Here is an 18,439-nt window from a genome sequence, read left to right on the forward strand (position 1 = left end):
CCAAAGAAGAGAGAGGATTAGCTTGAGGGCAGAAGTGAACTAAGGCTCCAAACCTCAGGGTTTAGTTAATGGTTCAGCTAATCCTTCTGCCTTGCTCCAGGCTCACCAGTCCTCATCCCCTACCTCCCATTCTGTGTTTCCAGTCAGCAGATGTAGGTTGAGGAGCAGGGGGTGTAGTTCTGGAAGTGGGATGTGGGGAAGCACTCTGGACCTTAAGCCTCAGTGAGAAAAGGCATCCCTGTTTTGCAGAATGATTGTAAACTATTTTTAGTCTGCTTCCAGCCAGAGACAAAGGCTGCAGGAAGCAGCGATGCTCCCATATCTTTCTAGAGTGATCAGATGCAGAAGCTGTAGGCTGCTTCCCTCGAAATGGGAGAATTCCATTATGTTTTCAGGAATTTTCCTTCTTCTGTGTCATTAACAAACGGTATCTGCTGAATGGTGCTATATCAGAAGTTCTCTGCATATTTAACAGCTTGTGATTCTGCCAAAAGTGGCACTTTTGTCACTGAAAAACTCACCCTCAAGAATTGACTCATGCATACTTTCTGGTTTGGAAATCATATATAGTAACCTATAAGATTTAGTAATTATTTTTAGTATATTTAGTAAGATATCTTACATAAAGTACATATATTAAGGTATATAAAGATATATAGATATATCTTTACTGAGATATTACATATTTAGTAAGATCGATCAATGAATCATATTTACTGAGCACTTTCTGTGTACTCGGTGCTTTGGAGAGTACATTATAATGGAGTTGGTAGACATGTTCCCTGCCCACAATGAGCTTACAGTCTAGAGGAGGAGATAGGCATTAATATAAATGAATAACGGATATGTACAGACCTTCTGGGGGGGCTGAAGGAGTGTGAATAACGAGTGCAAATCCAATTGCAAGGGTGACACAGAAGGGATCGTCTTCCTTGCAAAAGGCAGGATTTTTGTTGTTGTTGTTACTTGTTGTTGTTGTTGTTCCCTAGAAAAGAATTTCAGAATTATTGCCTCTGCTTCCCTTTTCTCGCAGTCAGGTTCACATTGGAAAGGGAAATTGTAGAATTTCTCAAGAGTGGTCGCCTTTAGATTGAAATTGGGGTCCCTGAACTTGTTTGGTAAATAGTAGAGAAGGTGACTTTTCAAAACCCATCCTCCTTTGCCTTGACTACACCCCTTTCCAGTCATGCTTCACTCTACTCCCGCCTTCATCCCCTGACTCAAGCTGTTTCCCTGGTTTAGAAGTCCTTTCTCGCTGCCCACTTCAGGCAAGTCCTCAAGTCCCACGGCCTCCAGCAAGCTCTCCCCACTTCATTTCCCAGAAACCTGAAGTCAAAGCAAGGTGGCCTATTGATTAAAGCACGGGTTTGGGAGTCAGAGGACCTGGGGTCGACGCCGCCTTCTGCCACTTGTCTGCTGTGTGACCTTGAGCAAGTCCCTTAACTTCTCTGCGCATTAATTACCTCATCTGTATACTGGGGATTAAGACTGTGAGCCCCATGTGGGGCAGGGACTGTGTCCAACCTGATTACTGTGGGACTGGCACATTGTAAGTGCTTAACAAATACCATTAAAAAATTCTCACACTTATGACCTTATTTATACCGACTCTTAGCACCCTTGTAAATATGTTTATTTAATTATACATTTGATTATTTATTTTGACTAGTTTAGTTGTAAATATTTTTATGATGGGTTTCCCCAGTAGAGTATAAACTCCTTGAGTGCACTGAACATGTTATTTTTCTACTCTGTTCTTCTAACTCTTCTTCTAAACTACTGATAGACTAGAATTAGTTAGTGGGATGAATATGTTACAGATAAGTATGCTTCCTGTTTCCTAAGGAAAAATATTTTTTTTCATTTAAAAAATAACAAATTCTCTTTGGTACTTGGCAAATGATATAGTATTTTGTGCTTCAGGAACTAACTCTACATTATTATCTTTTAGATTTCTTCCATTTTTATGTTCTTTTATCTGTAGTAATATCACCAACAATACATAATCTTCTGCATTTAAATGTGGTATTTCTGAAGTGCACTAATGTGCTGGGTCCCTGCTGTAATGAACTGACAGAAACTGCCCATATATTTCATATATTAGTATGACATAATGTGTTGATCACTTTTCAAACATGCTTTTTATTGTGACTAGATTGTAGAAACGGGGTAAATCTCATAAGTGTAATTATTTTTAGGCAATACAAGGGCTTGTTCTAAATTATGGATATTCTACATTTGATTTTGAAAACAGAAAGTCCACAAAGTCAGTCGTTTTCAGGATGCAGATTTGGTGAGCCGGCCCCTTAAATTTAGATGTGCTTCAAAGATGAAAGAAAATGGGAACTCTGCAAGGTGCCTGGTAAAATCCATTTCTTAGTTGTATAAACCTGCATATTTTGAGGGGTACTTATTTTATACATATATCTCACCTGTTTCTATTGAAGAAGGAACATTTGCATGGCCTAGTGGAACGAGCATGAGTCCAGGAGTCAGAGAACCTGGGTTCGAATTCTGCCTCAATCACTTCTCAGCTGAGTGATCTTAACCAAATCTCTTAACTTCTCTGTGCCTCAGTTACCTCATCTGTAAAATGGAGATTAAGACCATGAGCTCCATGTGGGACATGGACTTTGTCCAACCTGTATCTATACCACTGCTTAGTACAGTACCTGACACATATTAAATGCATAACAGATTCCATTAAAAAAAGTAGGATTTTCAATTTTTTTTCCTAAGCTAGTAAATGGATGTTTTAGCTTGAAAGAAGAAGCATTATTCAGCATTTTCAGTCACTAATGAAGAAGCTGCAGTGATGAATATTGTAGTGGGAAAATCCACCAATGCACTTTTATTCTTGTTGATAAGATAGGCTAGTTTCTACTACATGTAATACTGAACAAAATATCCCTTTTGAAGTAGGAAAGAAAATTTAAAGTGCTTTAGTTTTTTGGTGATTCCTAGGAAAGATGGAGCATCATTTGACAAGTTTTAAAAGTCCACTTTGAAACTGAACTTACAGTTTTTCTTGCAAAAGATAACTCTCCAGGTGATCCAAATATCAATAGATTTAATTCTCTTTATTGGATTTGGGATCAAAATGAAGATGGGATGTTTAAAAAATTGTTATTACTGTTAACAATAGAATGTCTTTTAAAAGGGCCTTTTATGATTCTTCATCAATTTGAAATAGCCTAGTATACTCAGTAAAGTGCAGGGACCAAAAAGGTGGTTATGTTTATGCAGGAGGAAATGCATTTTGATTTCCTGATAAGGGTGCTTTCTTTTCTCATGATATACATTAACTGTTTTAGGAAGGCTGTTTCAGTGCAAGTGGTTTGCTATTTACCATAGGTCAAAAGAAGGATGAATTATGTATCGTTGGCAAAAGAGGGCTAGATCTTTAAAGTTGGTACATATTGTTAAAGTGGCTGGAATAAGTGGGCTGAAGTCAATTTATTGCAGTATCAAAATATGTTAATTTACTTAGGCCATATCCCCCACAAATTCCTTGGGAGGGAAAGAATTTTTCAAGGAATGCTAATGCTCTTTAAGCCTCAACTAAAGTCTCATTCAACAAACATAGAGCATTCTAAATTTAAGAATGCGGGACACCAACAGTTATTATTGCTGTCGTTTTTGTTAAAGTGAGAATTTATGGTTATTTGGCAGCTATCTTCAGAAATTATTGTGCCTATAGATAAACATCCTTCATTTTAATCTTCCACTTCAGATATTCAGAAATTCAGGCTGAATGAATTTCAGCCCCCTAGGGTTCTTAGGAATGGTGGTTCCATGTGAGCAGTATGCCTCATTTTCATAATCTTTATGATTCTGTATTCCAGAATACAGCACTCTATGCTTCTCATAGCAAAATATAATGCCACAAACATTAAAGACCTTAGTAAATTTATTTGGAAATGAATGAACAGTTTTTATTTTTTTAAAAAATATAATCTCTTTCTGAGCCTGAAAGAGAGTTTAGTGTGGTTAGACAAAGAATGTCTTTATTCATAAAGTTTCATATATTTTTTCCCCATGCTTTATATTAATTATCAGGGATTTTTGTTATGGGGCCAGTTTCTCCTTGAGTAATTTCCCTGAAGGACTGGTGATTTTGCAGAGAAAATCCACCCAAAAAAATCTAAATTAGGCACTGTATCAAGCTGCAATTCCTTGCCCTCCTCCAACCTTTTGAGGGTAGGGCCTGTGTTTTACTTTGACTGAACGTTCCTGAATATGTAGTATAATGGAATTCATATAGCAGGCTCAATCAGTGAGGATGGTGGTGATGCCCAGAGGTCTCTGAAAGGCTTTACCCCCCCAAAAAAGAGTAAAAATATTGGGGGAGAGGGGCTCCCTTTATGCATTAAATGAAAAATTTTCAAAATTATCTTCAAGATTACCATCATCATCTGGCTCCACCTGATCTCTTTACTTGCTATTCCCCAACCAACTGTCTTTGTTCCTTCTAAGCCAGTGACCTAGCTCATTTATGATTTTCCCGTCTCCATCCTCTCTCTTCTGCAGTTCCCCCTGTTTGGAACTCCTTCCCTCCCCACATCATTCAGCCCTAGTTTCTCCTCCTTTGTTTGAAACCTTCCTCCTTCAACAAGCTCTCTTCAGTTGATCTCCCAGCACTTTTTGCCATATTATCCCAATTAAAGCATCTGTGAATTTATTCACACCCTCCTTAAGCACTCATGTTTATATGTGAATTGAATTATTTATTTGAGGTACTCTGGTTTGTAAACATCCCTGTGTTTATCTCCCACCCCAATTTAGAATATAAACTCTCCCAAGCACTCAGTACAGTGCTCTGCACACAGTGAGCACTCAATACATACCATTGATTGATTGGTTGACTGTGGGCTGGGAATACCTTTTAGTTATTCTCTACTTCCCAAAGCATCTAATACAGTGCACCACACTAAGTGGGTGTTCAGTAAAAGCTAATACTACTAGTGCTGCCAGTGTGAGTCCCACAGATTCGAAAGCACTGTGAACACAATCTGTCAATCAACTAATACTATTTATTAAGCACTTTTTGTGTGACAGACACTGTACTGGGAGACTACAGTACAATATAGTAGATAGACACAATCTCTGCCCTCAAGGAGCTGACAGTCTAGAGAAGGTAGACATTAGTATAAATTATAGATTGGAAAAGCAGGAGAGTATAAGGATATGTAAATAAGTGCTGTGGGGCTGGGAGTGGGGTGAGTATCAAAGTGCTTAAGGAACCCAGACCCAAGTGCATAGGCAAAGCAGACGATAGAAAGGATTATTGTTGTCTTATGCTCTCGAATCATGTCTGACCCATAGCGATGCCATAGACACATCTCTTCCAGAATGCCCCACTTCCATTTGCAATCGTTCTGTTAGCGTATCCATAGAATTTTCTTGGTAAAAATACAGAAGTGGTTTACTGTTGCCTCCTTTCCACGCAGTAAACGAATCTCTGCCCTCGACTGTCTCCCATGCCTCTGCTGCCTAGCCCAGGGGAGTTTTGACTTGTAGCCGATTGCCCTCCACTCACTAGCCACTGGCCAAGCTAGGAATGGAATGGATATGTCTCTGCTTGACTATCCCTCTTGTAATCGTGACTGGTAGAGTACTGGAAACTCTCCAGGTGCTACCCTGAGAGAGGTAGAGAGGATAGGGTGGGGAAATGAGAGGTTGCTCATAACAGAAGATATACTTTTAGAAAAGCTTTGAATATAGGGAGAGTCGAGGTTTGTCTTCCTCTCAGGATCACACCTAGAGAGTTTCCAGTACTTTACCAGTCTTGGCTGTGAGAGGGAGAGTCAAGCTGAGGCATTCCCATTCCTTTCCTAGCTTGGGCAGTGGCTAGTAAGTGGAAGTCAATCTGCTACAAGATAAAACTCACCTGTGCTGGGCAGCAGCGGCATGGGAGAGAGTGGAGGGCAGAGACTCAAGTTTACTGTGCGGAAGGAGGCAATGTTCAACCACTTCCCTATTTTAACTAAGAAAGCTGTATGGATACACTATCAGAATGATTGCAGGTGGAGGTGGAGCATTTTGGGAGAGATGTGTCTGAGCCGTTGCTATGGGTTGGAGTTGACTCGGCAGCATAAGACAACACTAATAATAATGATGGTATTTGTTAAGCGCTTACTATATGTCAAGTACTGGGGTAGATGCATGCTAATCAGGTCAGACACAGACCCTGTCACATCTGGGGCTCACAGTCAAAGTGCAAGGGGCAACAAGAATTGAATCCTCATTTTTCAGATGAAACTGAAGCACAGAGAAGTTAAGTAACTTGCCCAAGGTCACACAGCAGACAAGTGGCAGAGCTGGAATTAGAACCCAGCTCCTCTGACTCCAGGCCTGTGCTCTTTCCACTAGGCCATGCTGGTGTTAGAGGAGTGAAGTGTGTATTCTGGGTGAGGTTAGGTCAAGCTAGAGAGCTTATTGAATACCTTAAAACTGGTGGTAAGGAGTGACTGTTTGATGTGGCGTTGGATGGGCAATGACTGGAGGTTTTTTAGGAGTGGGGAGATGTGTGCCGAATTATTTTTTGAAAAATGATCTGGGCAGCAGAGTGAAATATAGACTGGGAAGGGAAGAGGTTGGAAGCAAAAACACTGTCCCAAAAGGGCATGCAAATGATTGTAAACCACTTTTCTGAATCAGCCAGGCATTACAGGCAAAAACATAGATATGTATGCATTCCTTTATATGCCAAATAAACTATGTATACAGCGAAAACCATAGGCCTGGGGAACCCTGAAAGTGGCTGAGAGCCCATGATTGCTGCTTCTGAGAAGGTGATAAACCTGGGAGAAATCAGGTGAGAAGAGATTATGAGGAGGAAAAGGGAAATTAGAGGAGAGGCAACAGAAGAGTAAGGTAGACCATATGCTTTTGGTATTCTTAACAGTGATTTTTGTGTCACTAACTTTTTTTTCAACAAACTGGATAAAGGGTAAAAAATATAGCATCCTGATGACATCAGGCTGGGAGTTAGGTGTCCTGGGTTCTACTCCAGATTTTGACTTTATGAAATGGTGCCGCGAGCAGAGAAATACCAAATCCATCCTGCGTGCCATCTTATCTGGCCCAGGGTCAACCTCAGTTTTCACCTTTAGTGTCTCTGATGCTTTATAGTTCTGGTCCTGAAGCCCCTGACTGGGGATAGGAAAGCATTTAAAGGATGCAGTTTTAGTAGGAGGAGGAGGGGGATGGGGATGGCTACCATGCATCGGAAATGAGGGGAAGAGAAGAAGAATGGTTATTCTCTTGTGAGTTTGCCTTCTTTAGAGCCCACCCTTCAGAGGTTCAGTCTACCGGCTGGCCTTATGAAAGTCTGCCCGATCTGTTCTGGTGGGGGAGTCCAGTCCTGTTAAGATCTCCTCCAGATTACGTATTGTATCATTCAGCCTAGGTGTTTATTTTACTTTTAGAATTATCACTCAGTAGTGCATGTACTGCATGTGGTAGGCTTCATTTAAAATCTTGCTTGAGAAATAAAGTCCTCATTTTTGTATTTAATTTCCTGATTTGGTTAGGACAATGAAGTTAAAGTTAAAATTAATTCAGTAGAGTAATAGTATTTTTTGAGTTCCTTCTGTATTTTGAGGACTCTACTAAGCACTCGGGACAGTACAATATAATTAGCATACGTGATCCCTGTCTTCACAGATCTTATGATCAAACTGGGAAGATCTGAGCTCGTTGTGGGCAGGAATAGTGGGGAAAGGTGGGCTGTATTGTTCTTTAGAAAATCGTCTGGGCAGCAGAGTGAAGAATATGGGAATGGGAAGAGACAGGAGGCAGGGAGGTCAGCGAGGAGCCGAATGCAGTCATCATGTTGGGATATGATAAATGCTTGGATCAGTATAGAAGCAGTTTGGATGGAGGGGAAGAGCTGTGGACAGTAATAGTAATGTTGTGAAGGTAGAACCAGTAGAATTTGGTGACAGTTTGAGTATGTGGGTTGCATGAGAGAGATGATTAGAGGATGCCAAGGTTACAGGCTTTTGAGATGGGGAAGATAGTGGTATTGCCTACAGTGATGGAAAAGATGGGAAGGAGAGGATTTGGGTGATAAGATAAGTAGTTCTGTTTTGGACATGTTTAATTTGAGGTGTTTAGTTTTAGTTTGGGACATTCAAGTGGAGATCTCTTGAAGGCAGGAGAAAATGAGAGGCTGCAGAGAAGGAGAGAGATCAGAGCTGGAGAGGTAGATTTGGGAGTCATCAGGATAGAGATGGTAGTTGAAGCCATGGGTGTGAATGAGTTATCCAAGGGACTGGGTGTAGATAGAGAACAGAAGGGAATCCAGTACTGAGCACTGAGTAATCTGCACCTCAGGGGGTGGGAGGCAGCCCACAGAAGAGTCTGAGAAGGGGTGTTCAGCGAGATAGGAGAACCGAGAGAACAGTGTCAGTAAAACCAAGGTTAGACAAAGTTTCAAGGTGGTGGACCACAGTCGAAGGCAGCTGAGAAGTCTAGGAGGATTAGGATGGAGTAGAAACTGTCAGGCGTTTACCTTAGAGAGGGCTTTTCTGCGGAGTGAAGGGGACAAAATCCAGATTGAAGTATAGAAAACAAGAAGCTTCCTTGCAGGGTTATTCCTGGGAAAGGAATTTTAAAGTTGAAACAGCATCTCAATCACATTTCCTCAAGAGTGAAAATTCTATTTAAAGTACAACAGTATTTTGCAAAAACAAAGAGAGCAGTTTTTTACTGTAGTAAGGTGTCATTCTTTCACCCATTTCCCTTTTTGTAAGGATAATAATAATAATTATAGTATTTGTTAAGTACTTACTATGTGCCAGGCATTGTACTGAGCACTGAGGTGGACGCAGGCAAATCAGGTTAATTTGTAATTTATGTTTTACTTAAAGACAGTTAATACTCTTAATAATAATGTTGGTATTTGTTAAGCGCTTACTATGTGCAGAGCACTGTTCTAAGCGCTGGGGTAGATACAGGGTAATCAGGTTGTCCCACTTGAGGCTCACAGTTAATCCCCCATTTTACAGATGAGGTAACTGAGGCACAGAGAAGTTAAGTGACTTGCCCACGGTCACACAGCTGATGAGTGGCAGAGCAGGGATTCGAACCCATGACCTATGGCTCCCAAGCCTGTGTTCTTTCCACTGCTCCTCAGACGGTTTTATGTTATTGTACAGCTCAGGTTGAACACCCAGACACAGGCTTGTCTCGCTCTCAGAGATGACTTGGTGCTGAATATCCAGCAGTCATTGTTGGAGCCCACATTTGTGAAAACTCTCCAAGAGTCATTCAGACAGTAGAAACATCTTTCCTGCTATATCCTTCCCAACATTTACTGCTATATCCTCCCCGACGGCACCCCTGTATTTCAGAGTAATACGAAATTGTTGATGAAAGCAATTGTTTAAATGAATTTGTGTTTAGACTTTCTTGGCAAATGTTTTCCTGTCAATCTGGTGTAGTGAAGAAGCCGCTGGGGCAGGGGACTGGATAATCCTAGTAGCCACAACAAGAGCGGTATCTTCTGTTACTAGCTTGGTTTAAGGACCTCTGTCTAGGATGCCCCTTCTGTCCCAGTAACACTGTGCAGCAGACAGAAACTATCCAACAGTGCATAGAGTAACACTCAGCTATTACTGGTGATAGTGAGGATGCTGCTGCTGCTGCTAATAATAATAATAATTATAATAATAACTGTGGTATTTTTAAGTGCTTACTATGTGCCAGGCACTGTATTAAGCACCAGAGTAAATACAGGTTAGTTAATCAGGCCAACATGGTTAACAGATTAATACAGGCCCTGTCCCACATAGACCTCACAGTCTTAATACCCATTTTACAGATGAGGTCACTGTGGCCCAGAGAAGTTAAGTGATTTGCCCAAGGTCACACAGCAGAGAAGTTGCAGAGCCAGGATTAGAACTCTGGTCCTTTAGACTCCCAGGCCCGTGCTCTATCGTTTAGTATATGCTATTTATCATGGCAGCTCAGGCTCTGGGTTGTCAGATGGCCATCGTAACTCACCTCAGGAATCCTTGGGTGAACCTAGGCCTTAGAAATTGTGAAAAGTCAGGGTTCAAGTACAGACTAAGATTTTTTCATTCTGCTCATATGTTCTCTACAGTTTGAGAAAGGGTTTTTTAATCACAACTCAAAGTGCACCCAAAAGGCTTTGGCAAAAATTGTAGAGGGGTAAGTAAGATCATTCTCATCCAATCTCCATTTTCTTGAGAACGTCATTGGGGATTTTTGTATGGTACTTGTTCAGTACTTCCTATATAGCAGTCACTGTTCTACACGCTGAGGTAGATACAACCTGATCAGATTGGACACAGTCACTGTTCCATATGGGACTCACTGTCTTCATCAGAGAAAAGTGGATTGAGTCCCCATTTCACTGAGGCACAGAAAAGTTAAGTGACTTAACCCAGGTCACATAGTAGGCAAGTGGCAGAGCTGGGTTTAGAACCCAATTCCTTTTGACTCCTAAGCCCAGGCTTTTTCCTATAGGCCACACTACTTCTCATTTTAGAATATTCTGATTAGGAGAAAAGCCTAAGAGTGTAAGGAGATTATTATTATGGTATTTGTAAAGTTCTTACTTTGTTTCAGGCACTGTTTTAAGGGATGTGGTGAATACAAGCAAATGAGGTTGGATACAGTCCCTGTCCCACATGGGACTCACAGTCTCAATCCCCATTTTACAGATGAGGTAACTGAGGCCCAGAGAACTGAAGTGACCTGCCCAAGGTCACACAGCAGATAAGTGGAGAAGTCAGGAGCTGGGAGAAAGTGGGAAGCAGTGGACAAAGGGAAATTAAATGAGAGCAAAAGAGAAATACAGGAAGAGGGAAGAAAAGAAAAATTTCCCAGCCTTTTCAGAAGAGATATTCTCACTTTGGGGAGCTCCAGGGTAAAAGGCCAAAAGGTAGTCAAGTTCAAAGCCATTATCTCTGAATATGTTTTCCCTCTTCAAAACTGGTAAAGATGTTTTTAAGCCCTCTGTGGCACTGTGGAGATGAGGGGATGGAAAGCCTGGGGTAGTTGCCACTCTTGCCCAATAGCTCAAATACCCCCGTGGTACCTGTGTGAATCCTCCAATTACCCTGCAGCCATGAAAAAAGAAGCCTGGACAGTTAACATTAGGAAAGCTCTAAGCGGCTAATCAAATCTAGTATTAGGAGATCATGGTTACCATGCTTCTCACCAGTTTAAGCCTTTTTAATCCCTCTAGAAGGATTTAATTAATGAAATAAATAGCTTGGATTAGATTTATAGAATATAGCTTTGCAGAGATTTTATTAATACGAGAGGATTTAAAAGAACATGGCAGCTGGTTCATTCTCAGTACACTGTTTGGTGGTCACTCCCACCAGATTTTGCCTCAGCCAGCTCCATGCAGACTCTCTGGAGATGTTTAAGATTTTCAAAAGCATTGGCAAAGTGAGAAAGGATCAAATGAATGCCCAAAGGGTCGAAGTAAAGGTGAATGTGGAAATACATTTGGACATTATTTAGTGATAAGAATTTTGCCAATGTCTTTGTTCAAGCAACTTTCTTGGAAAGAAAGGGAGATCAAAAACATTTTATATTTATTTCTGATTTCAAGATCTTTTCTCTCAGGATTTTAAAGTATTAAAATGAACATTCATTCATTCAATCGCATTAAGTGTGTAGTGTGTACAGAGTTGAACTTGGGAAAGTTCAATACAACAATAAAGAGTGACAATCCCTGCCTACAATGAGCTCACAGTCTTGGGATGGTGGGGGGAACAGACATCAGTACAAATAGACAGCAATGCAAATAAATAAAATTACAGATATATACATAAGTGCTGTGGGGCTGGGAGGGGGAAAGAGGGGAAGAGCAAAGGGAGCAATTCAGGATGATGCAGAAGGGAGTGGGAGATGAGGAAAAGTGGGGTTTAGTCTGGGAAGTCTCTTGCAGGAGGTGTGCCTTCAGAAGGGCTTTTGGTGGGCAGAGAATAATTGGGGGATTTGAGGAGGGAGGGTCTTCCAGGCCAGAGTAGGACGTGGGCCAGGGGTCGGTGCTAAGACAAGCGAGATCTAAGCACAGTGAGAAAGCACCAGAGGAGCGAAGTAAGATCTAAGCACAGTGAGAGCACCAGAGGAGCGAAGTATGCGGGTTGGGTTGTAGAAGGAGAGAAGTTAGATAAGGTAGGAGGGGGCAAGGTGATGGAGTGAATATCTACTTTAGAAAAGGAGAAATTAGCATTAGAAGACAGTAAGTAAAAGACATATATACAGGTAGAAGTAGAAATATGAAAAAAATCTAAATCAAATTACAATACTCTGCCAAACAGTTTATTGTGATTCCTTCAAAAGAAAGAATTCTGATATGGATTTAGGTTGCAATATTTCATTTGAATAATTGATGCTATTAAAGATGAATAAAATACATTATTAATATGATATAAACTCAGAAAACATTAGTGAAGTAGCATATTAACTATTTCTGACTATTGAGGATATAATCAATTTCCAATGGAACCTCATGTTCCAATGAAGTGAATATTAGAGCAGATAGCATAAGGTTTAGTTTTCATTACGTTTAGTGTATTTTTTACTGATTTGAGATCAGAGAGTTTCCTTTACTTTGATATCTTTAGTTCAGAACCAGTCCAGAAAAGTGGAACCTCTGAACTTGCAACTATGAGATTTAATTCAGGAGTCCCCCCAAACCAGAAGAGAAGTAACATTTTGTGAATTGGAAGACTATCCTTGTCATGTTGTGGAAACAAGGTGAGAGTAATTCATTTTTGGCCAAGAGAAATTTGTGGAGAAATTTGGGCAGGACTTAATAGGTCTAGTACAGTGCCTGGCACATAATAAGCACCCTTCTAGACTGTGAGCCCATTGTTGGGTAGGGATTGTCTCTATTCTCGCGGAATTGTATTTCCAAGCTCTTAATACAGTTCTCTGCCACAGTAAGCGCTCAATAAATATGATTGAATGAACATAACAAATACCATTTCTTAAAAAGTGATCAAAAAAGTGTGTAGTGTATAGGAGTAGTTGTAAGGCCCATCTTGCCCAGTCTTCCGGCTATTCCTGGTTTAAGCAATCTGAGATCTGTGTTCCTGAATGGTTTTCAGGCTGTTACTGTCTTTCTTGGTGTTATTACAGTAGAGACAGCAGAAATAATTATATGTGTCATATCTTATGTCATGCTGGAAGTACTGACTCGCATATTTGCTGCATGATTTATTTGATCCATGTTTTTCTTTTGACACTACTGTTTGTTGATGCATTTCAATGCCCATCATCCCTATTTGATTATAGGCTCCTTGAGGGTAGGAGACATGCTTTGCTTCTTGTTCCTTTTCCAAGATTTTAGTATGGTGCTTTGCACTCATTGGGAACTCAGTAAATGACTGATATTTTTGCAAACCTAATATAACAATGAAACTGTAAAATAGAATATCGAAGCGGTATCTAGGTTAGACCTTTTAAAAAATATTTTAATGGTATTTGTTTACCGCTTGCTATAGCGCCAGGCACTGTGATAATAATAATAATAAGGATGGTATTTGTTAAGTGCTTACTACGTGCCAAGCATAGTTGTCCCACATGTGGCTCACACTTTTAATCCCCATTTTACAGATGAAGTAACTGAGGCACAGAGAAGTTAAGTGACTTGCCCAATTTCACACAGCAGACAAGTGGCAGACGCGGGATTAGAACCCTCAACCTTTGACTCTCAAGCCTATGCTCTTTCCACTAAGCCACAGTGCTTCAGCACTGGGGTAATGTAAGATATTAAAATTGGACACAGTCCCTGTCTCACAAAAGATTCACAGTAATAATCCCCATTTTACTGATGAGGTAACTGAGACACAGAGAAGTTACATGACTTGTGTCAGGGTCACACAGCAGATATGTGACAGAGCCAGGATTAAGACCCAGATCCTCTGACTCCCAAGCCTTTGCTCCTTTCACTATTATTTGTTAAATTCTTATTATGTGCCAGGCACTGCATTAGACACTGGGGTAGATACAAGCTAATCAGGCTGGACTCAGTATATGTTCCACATGGGGCTCAAAGTCTTAATCCCCATTTTACAGATGAATTAATTGAGGCATAAAGTAGGTAAGTGATTTGCCCAAGGTCACACAGCATATAAGACACTGTGATTAGAACCCAGGTCCTCTGACTCCCAGTCCCAGGCTCTTTGCACCAGGCAAAACTTCTAGATTTTCTCTTTAAATAGCTTAGAAAATATCAAGTGTCAAAAACAATTAGATGCAGTAAGAGTCTTAAAAAAGGTCAGCTTCTCCTTAAGAGTTAGGCTCCTTAAGGCTCCTACACAAAATCTTGTAGGGATGCTAACTAATACTTAAGTAGACTAGAGTAAAATAAATTTTAGAAAAGTGATCCATCTCAGTGGAGGTAAGTACAAGATAGTTTTTTGTGATATTTCTTCACTGTTTATTATGTGCCAGGAATTGTTCTATGTTTACAGACAATTCAGGTGCAAGATAGAGCCATTCATCTGAAAGGAAATCATAAGTTTCAAAGTATTAATAATGCCATTTGTTATTGGCAGCACTTGCATTTGTATGCAACCAGATAGTGATCCAGGAAGTGGATCCACACTACATATACACACTTCGACCACATCAGTCAATCAACCAACCAATCCTTCAGCCAGTGATACTTTTTTTCATGCTTATTGTCTGTAGACTGCCAGGGTAAACACTTTGGAAAGTGAGGTGCTGTGGAGTTTGTAGACATGATCCCTGCCCAAAAGGAGCTTACAGTCTACAGAGGGAGATAGTAAAATAGATTAAGGATACGGGAACTAGTAGTGTATTAGGGTATGTACGTAAGTTGAGCTGGGGAAAGTGCTAAAGTGCTTAAGGAGTATATAGGGGACACAATGGTGCAATGACACAAAGGACACAGGTAGTGGAATTGAGGGTCTTATTTAGGAAAGGCCTCTTGGAGGAGATACGATTTAAGGAGGGATTTGAAGGTGGGGAGAGTGATGGTCTGTTGGATCTAAAGCGGGAGAGAGTTCCAGGCCTGAGGGAGGATGTGGGCATTCATAATTCAATCATATTTACTGAGCACTTACTGTGTGCAGAACACTGTACTAAGTGCTTGGAAAGTACAATTCAAATGTTGTGCAGTGGGATAGATGGGATGGTGGTACAGGTACAGATGGTGTTAGAGGAGCAAAGTGTGTGAATTGGGTTGTAGTGAGAGATTACGTGATTGGAGAGCTCAATAGCTGTGGTCTCCCCATTTTGGTAAGGAGGGTAAACATGGCCAAGGTCGTCATTTGCGCTGCTCCCCCATGGACATCTGTCACTCCTGCTGCTTGCCTTTCCCTCATCCCGCCCTTTCTTATCGCTGTCCCCATGGCTTTGAAGGAGAGAGGCTGCCCTTAGTGACTGCGCTGGGTGCAACATGAGTGGAAGTGGCAGCAACCATTTAAAAAAAAATAGCAAAGCTGCTGGAAAGAAAAGTCTGGGGGGAAACGGAGGCGTGCTGGGGCAGGGGAGACAGGAGAAAGTTTAGGGTGTGGGGAGGGCGGCAGGAAATCTTTCATTCAATAGTATTTATTGAGCGCTTACTGTGTGCAGAGCACTGTACTAAGCGCTTTGAATGAACCAGTCTGTGGGCTGGGGACATGGCAGGGGGGCTCGTGAGGAGGAGAGGGCATGAAAGGGCGTGGGGCCAGTCCTATTTGAACAAACATTTGACCAGAAGGAGATAGTTTAGTAGTTGCTTCACCAGGAAGCACGGTGAAAATTACTCTTCTGTTAGATAGTTGCCAAGTACAGGTCTAAATGACAGCAACAAAGAGTGACCTTATTTTGAATGCATATGTATATTTTTTATCATAAACATATTGGGGTATTTCATGTTTTCATAGTGTCATGCAGATGTTTTATCAGCTATATTTCATAGTATGCTTTTGAAACCTAAGTGGGATCAGATTATTTCTGAGTTCACAGCAGGATGCAGGTGGAGATATTTTGGGGTGAGGACACTGGGGGGCGTTTCCAATAGTCCAGTGTATTCATTCAATAGCGTTTATTGAGTGCTTAATATGTGCAGAGCACTGTATTAAGCACTTGGAATGTACAATTCGGGAACAGATAGAGAATCCCTGCCCAGTGACAGGCTCACATTCTAAACGGGGGAGACAGACAGCAGAGCAAAACAGAACAAAACAAGTAGTCTGACGATGAAATGAGCGATGAAAGTAGAGGGAGAAAATGGCCTAGAGGGAGTCAGAGGCAGAGACCCAGAAAGAGCGTGAGAGAGATACACAAAGAGAGAGCCCAGAAGAAATGCAGTGAGATGTATCACTAGCATCATTCTTCCTCTCATTTCATTTCCTGGCCTCTAACAACTCTCACCCAGGAATAGTAGTATTTATTGAGGGCCCACTTGATACAATGGTGGTACATATACCTGGCCCACAAGATACTTACACTCTAGCAGGAGAGGAAAACATAAGCTTGTCATACAACACATAGCCCCCACTTTGTCTTACTGAACGCAACTCTCAGCTTCTCACAAACACAGTCCCTTCACCATTTATTCATTCATTCATTCATTCAATTGTATTTATTGAGCACTTACTGTGAGCAGAACAATGTAAGCGCTTGGGAGAGTACAAAGTAACAGTCAGCAGACATATTTCCTGCCCACAGTGAGCTTACAGTTTAGAGGGGGAAATCCGACATTATTCTAAATAAATAAATTACAGATATGTACATAAGTGCTGTGGAACTGGGAAGGGTGACAAATAAGGGGAGCAGGACAAGGCAAGACAGAAGGGAGTGGGAGAAGAGGAAAGGAGGGCTTAATAAGGGAAGGCGTCTTGGAGATGTGCCTTCAATAAGGCTTTGAGGTGGGGGAGCGTAATTGTCTGTTGGATTTGAGAAGGGAGGATGTTCCATTCTAGAGGCAGGATGTGGGCGAGTGGCCAGCCGTGAGATAGACGAGATCAAGGTGAAGTAAGAAGGTTAGCATTAGAGGAGTGAAGTGTGTGGGCTGGGTTGTAGAAGGAGAATAGTGAGGTGAAGTAGGAGGGGGCAAGGTGATTGAGTGCTTTTAAAGCCAGTGGTGAGGAGTATTTGTTTGATATGGAGGTGGATGGGCAACCTTTGAAATTTCTTGAAGAATGGTTAATTAAACATGTCCTGAACAATTTTATAGGAAAATCATCCGGGTAGCAGAGTGAAGTATTGACTGGAGTGGAGAGAGACAAGAGGCAGGGAGGTCAGCAAGGAGGCTGATAAAGTAATCAAGGCAGTGTAGGATAAATGACTGGATTAATATCCAGCAGTTTGGATGGTGAGGAAAGGGTGGATTTTAGCAATGTTGTGAAGGTGGAACCTACAGGATGTAGTGATGGATTGATTTATGGTTTGAATGAGAGAGAGGAGTCAAGGAAAATGCCTGTCTCACAAGGATGGTCCTGCTGTCTGCAGTGATGAGAAAGTCATGGGAAGAACAGAGTTTGGATACAGAGTTTTATTTTGGACAGTTTAAGTTGAGATGATGGGACAATATCCAAGTAGAGATGTCTTGAAGGCAGAAGAAACTGTGAAACTGCAGAAAGGGAGAGATACCAGGGTGGAACTGTAGATTTGGGTATCATCCATAGAGGTGGTAGTTGAAGCCATGGGAGGGAGGAAGTTCTCCAAGGAAATGGGTGTAGATGGACAACAGAAGGGGACCCAGAACTGAACCTTAAGGGACCCGCATAATTAGGGGATGGGAAGCAGAGGAGGAGCCCGCAAAAAAACACCGAGAATAAACATCCAGGGAGATGAGAGGAGAACCAGAAGACAGTGAAACCAAGGTTGGATAATATTTCCAGGAGAAGGGGGTGGTCAACAGTGTCTAAAGCAGCTGAGAGATTGAGGAGGATTTGGATGGTGTAGAGGCCATTGGATTTGGCAAGAGGGAGATTATTGGTGATCTCTCTCTCTCTTTCCCTTTATAGCCTTAACTGGGGAATTGGTCAGCTGTTTTCTTGGGGTAAGGGTGGGGAAGTAGCACTTTTTTTCCAAGCATTTACTATGTCCCAGGAGCTGTACTAAGCACTGGGGTGGATACAAGATAAGTAAGTTAGACACAGTTCCTGCCCCATATTGGGCTCATATTCTTAATCCTCATTTTACAGATGTGGTAACTACAGTCCAGAGAAGTAAAGTGACTTGCCCAAGGTCACCCAGCAGATATGAGGTGGAACAGGGATTAGAACCCAGGTCCTTCTGGCACCCAGGCTTGTGCTTTATCCACTAGGCCATGATATGGCTGGAGGTGGGGAAGGTGGCCCAGGGGATGAAGGCATTATTTATACACTGATTCAAAATTATGAATAATGACCGGACCAGAGGCAGAGGAGGAAGCAAAACATCAGCTTTCCACCACCTACCTAACCTCTACTACAGCCCAACCTTC

General features: G+C 41.4%; 1 protein-coding gene and 2 non-coding genes across 7 annotated transcripts in view; 2 read left to right on the forward strand and 1 right to left on the reverse strand.

Annotated features, from left to right (window-relative positions):
* LPIN1 (lipin 1) overlaps positions 1-18,439 on the forward strand; it is a 144,968-nt gene that overhangs the window by 60,326 nt on the left and 66,203 nt on the right. Inside the window, exon 1 of one of the 5 annotated variants that reach the window (XM_029061217.2) lies at positions 12,732-12,750. The exons of the other annotated variants lie outside the window; for them this stretch is intronic. The gene's annotated coding sequence lies outside the window, so the exon portion shown is untranslated. Of the gene's footprint in view, positions 1-12,731; positions 12,751-18,439 lie in introns of those variants that run through there. 5 annotated transcript variants of the gene reach the window in all.
* On the reverse strand, positions 5,513-5,650 carry LOC114817696. Its single transcript, XR_003765549.1, has one exon. It is a non-coding gene; the product is annotated as a small nucleolar RNA SNORA7 (small nucleolar RNA).
* Positions 5,743-5,880, forward strand: LOC114815905. Its single transcript, XR_003763702.1, has one exon. It is a non-coding gene; the product is annotated as a small nucleolar RNA SNORA7 (small nucleolar RNA).

Source organism: Ornithorhynchus anatinus, chromosome 1, assembly GCF_004115215.2.
Source record: "Ornithorhynchus anatinus isolate Pmale09 chromosome 1, mOrnAna1.pri.v4, whole genome shotgun sequence".
Taxonomy (NCBI): Eukaryota; Metazoa; Chordata; class Mammalia; order Monotremata; family Ornithorhynchidae; genus Ornithorhynchus; species Ornithorhynchus anatinus.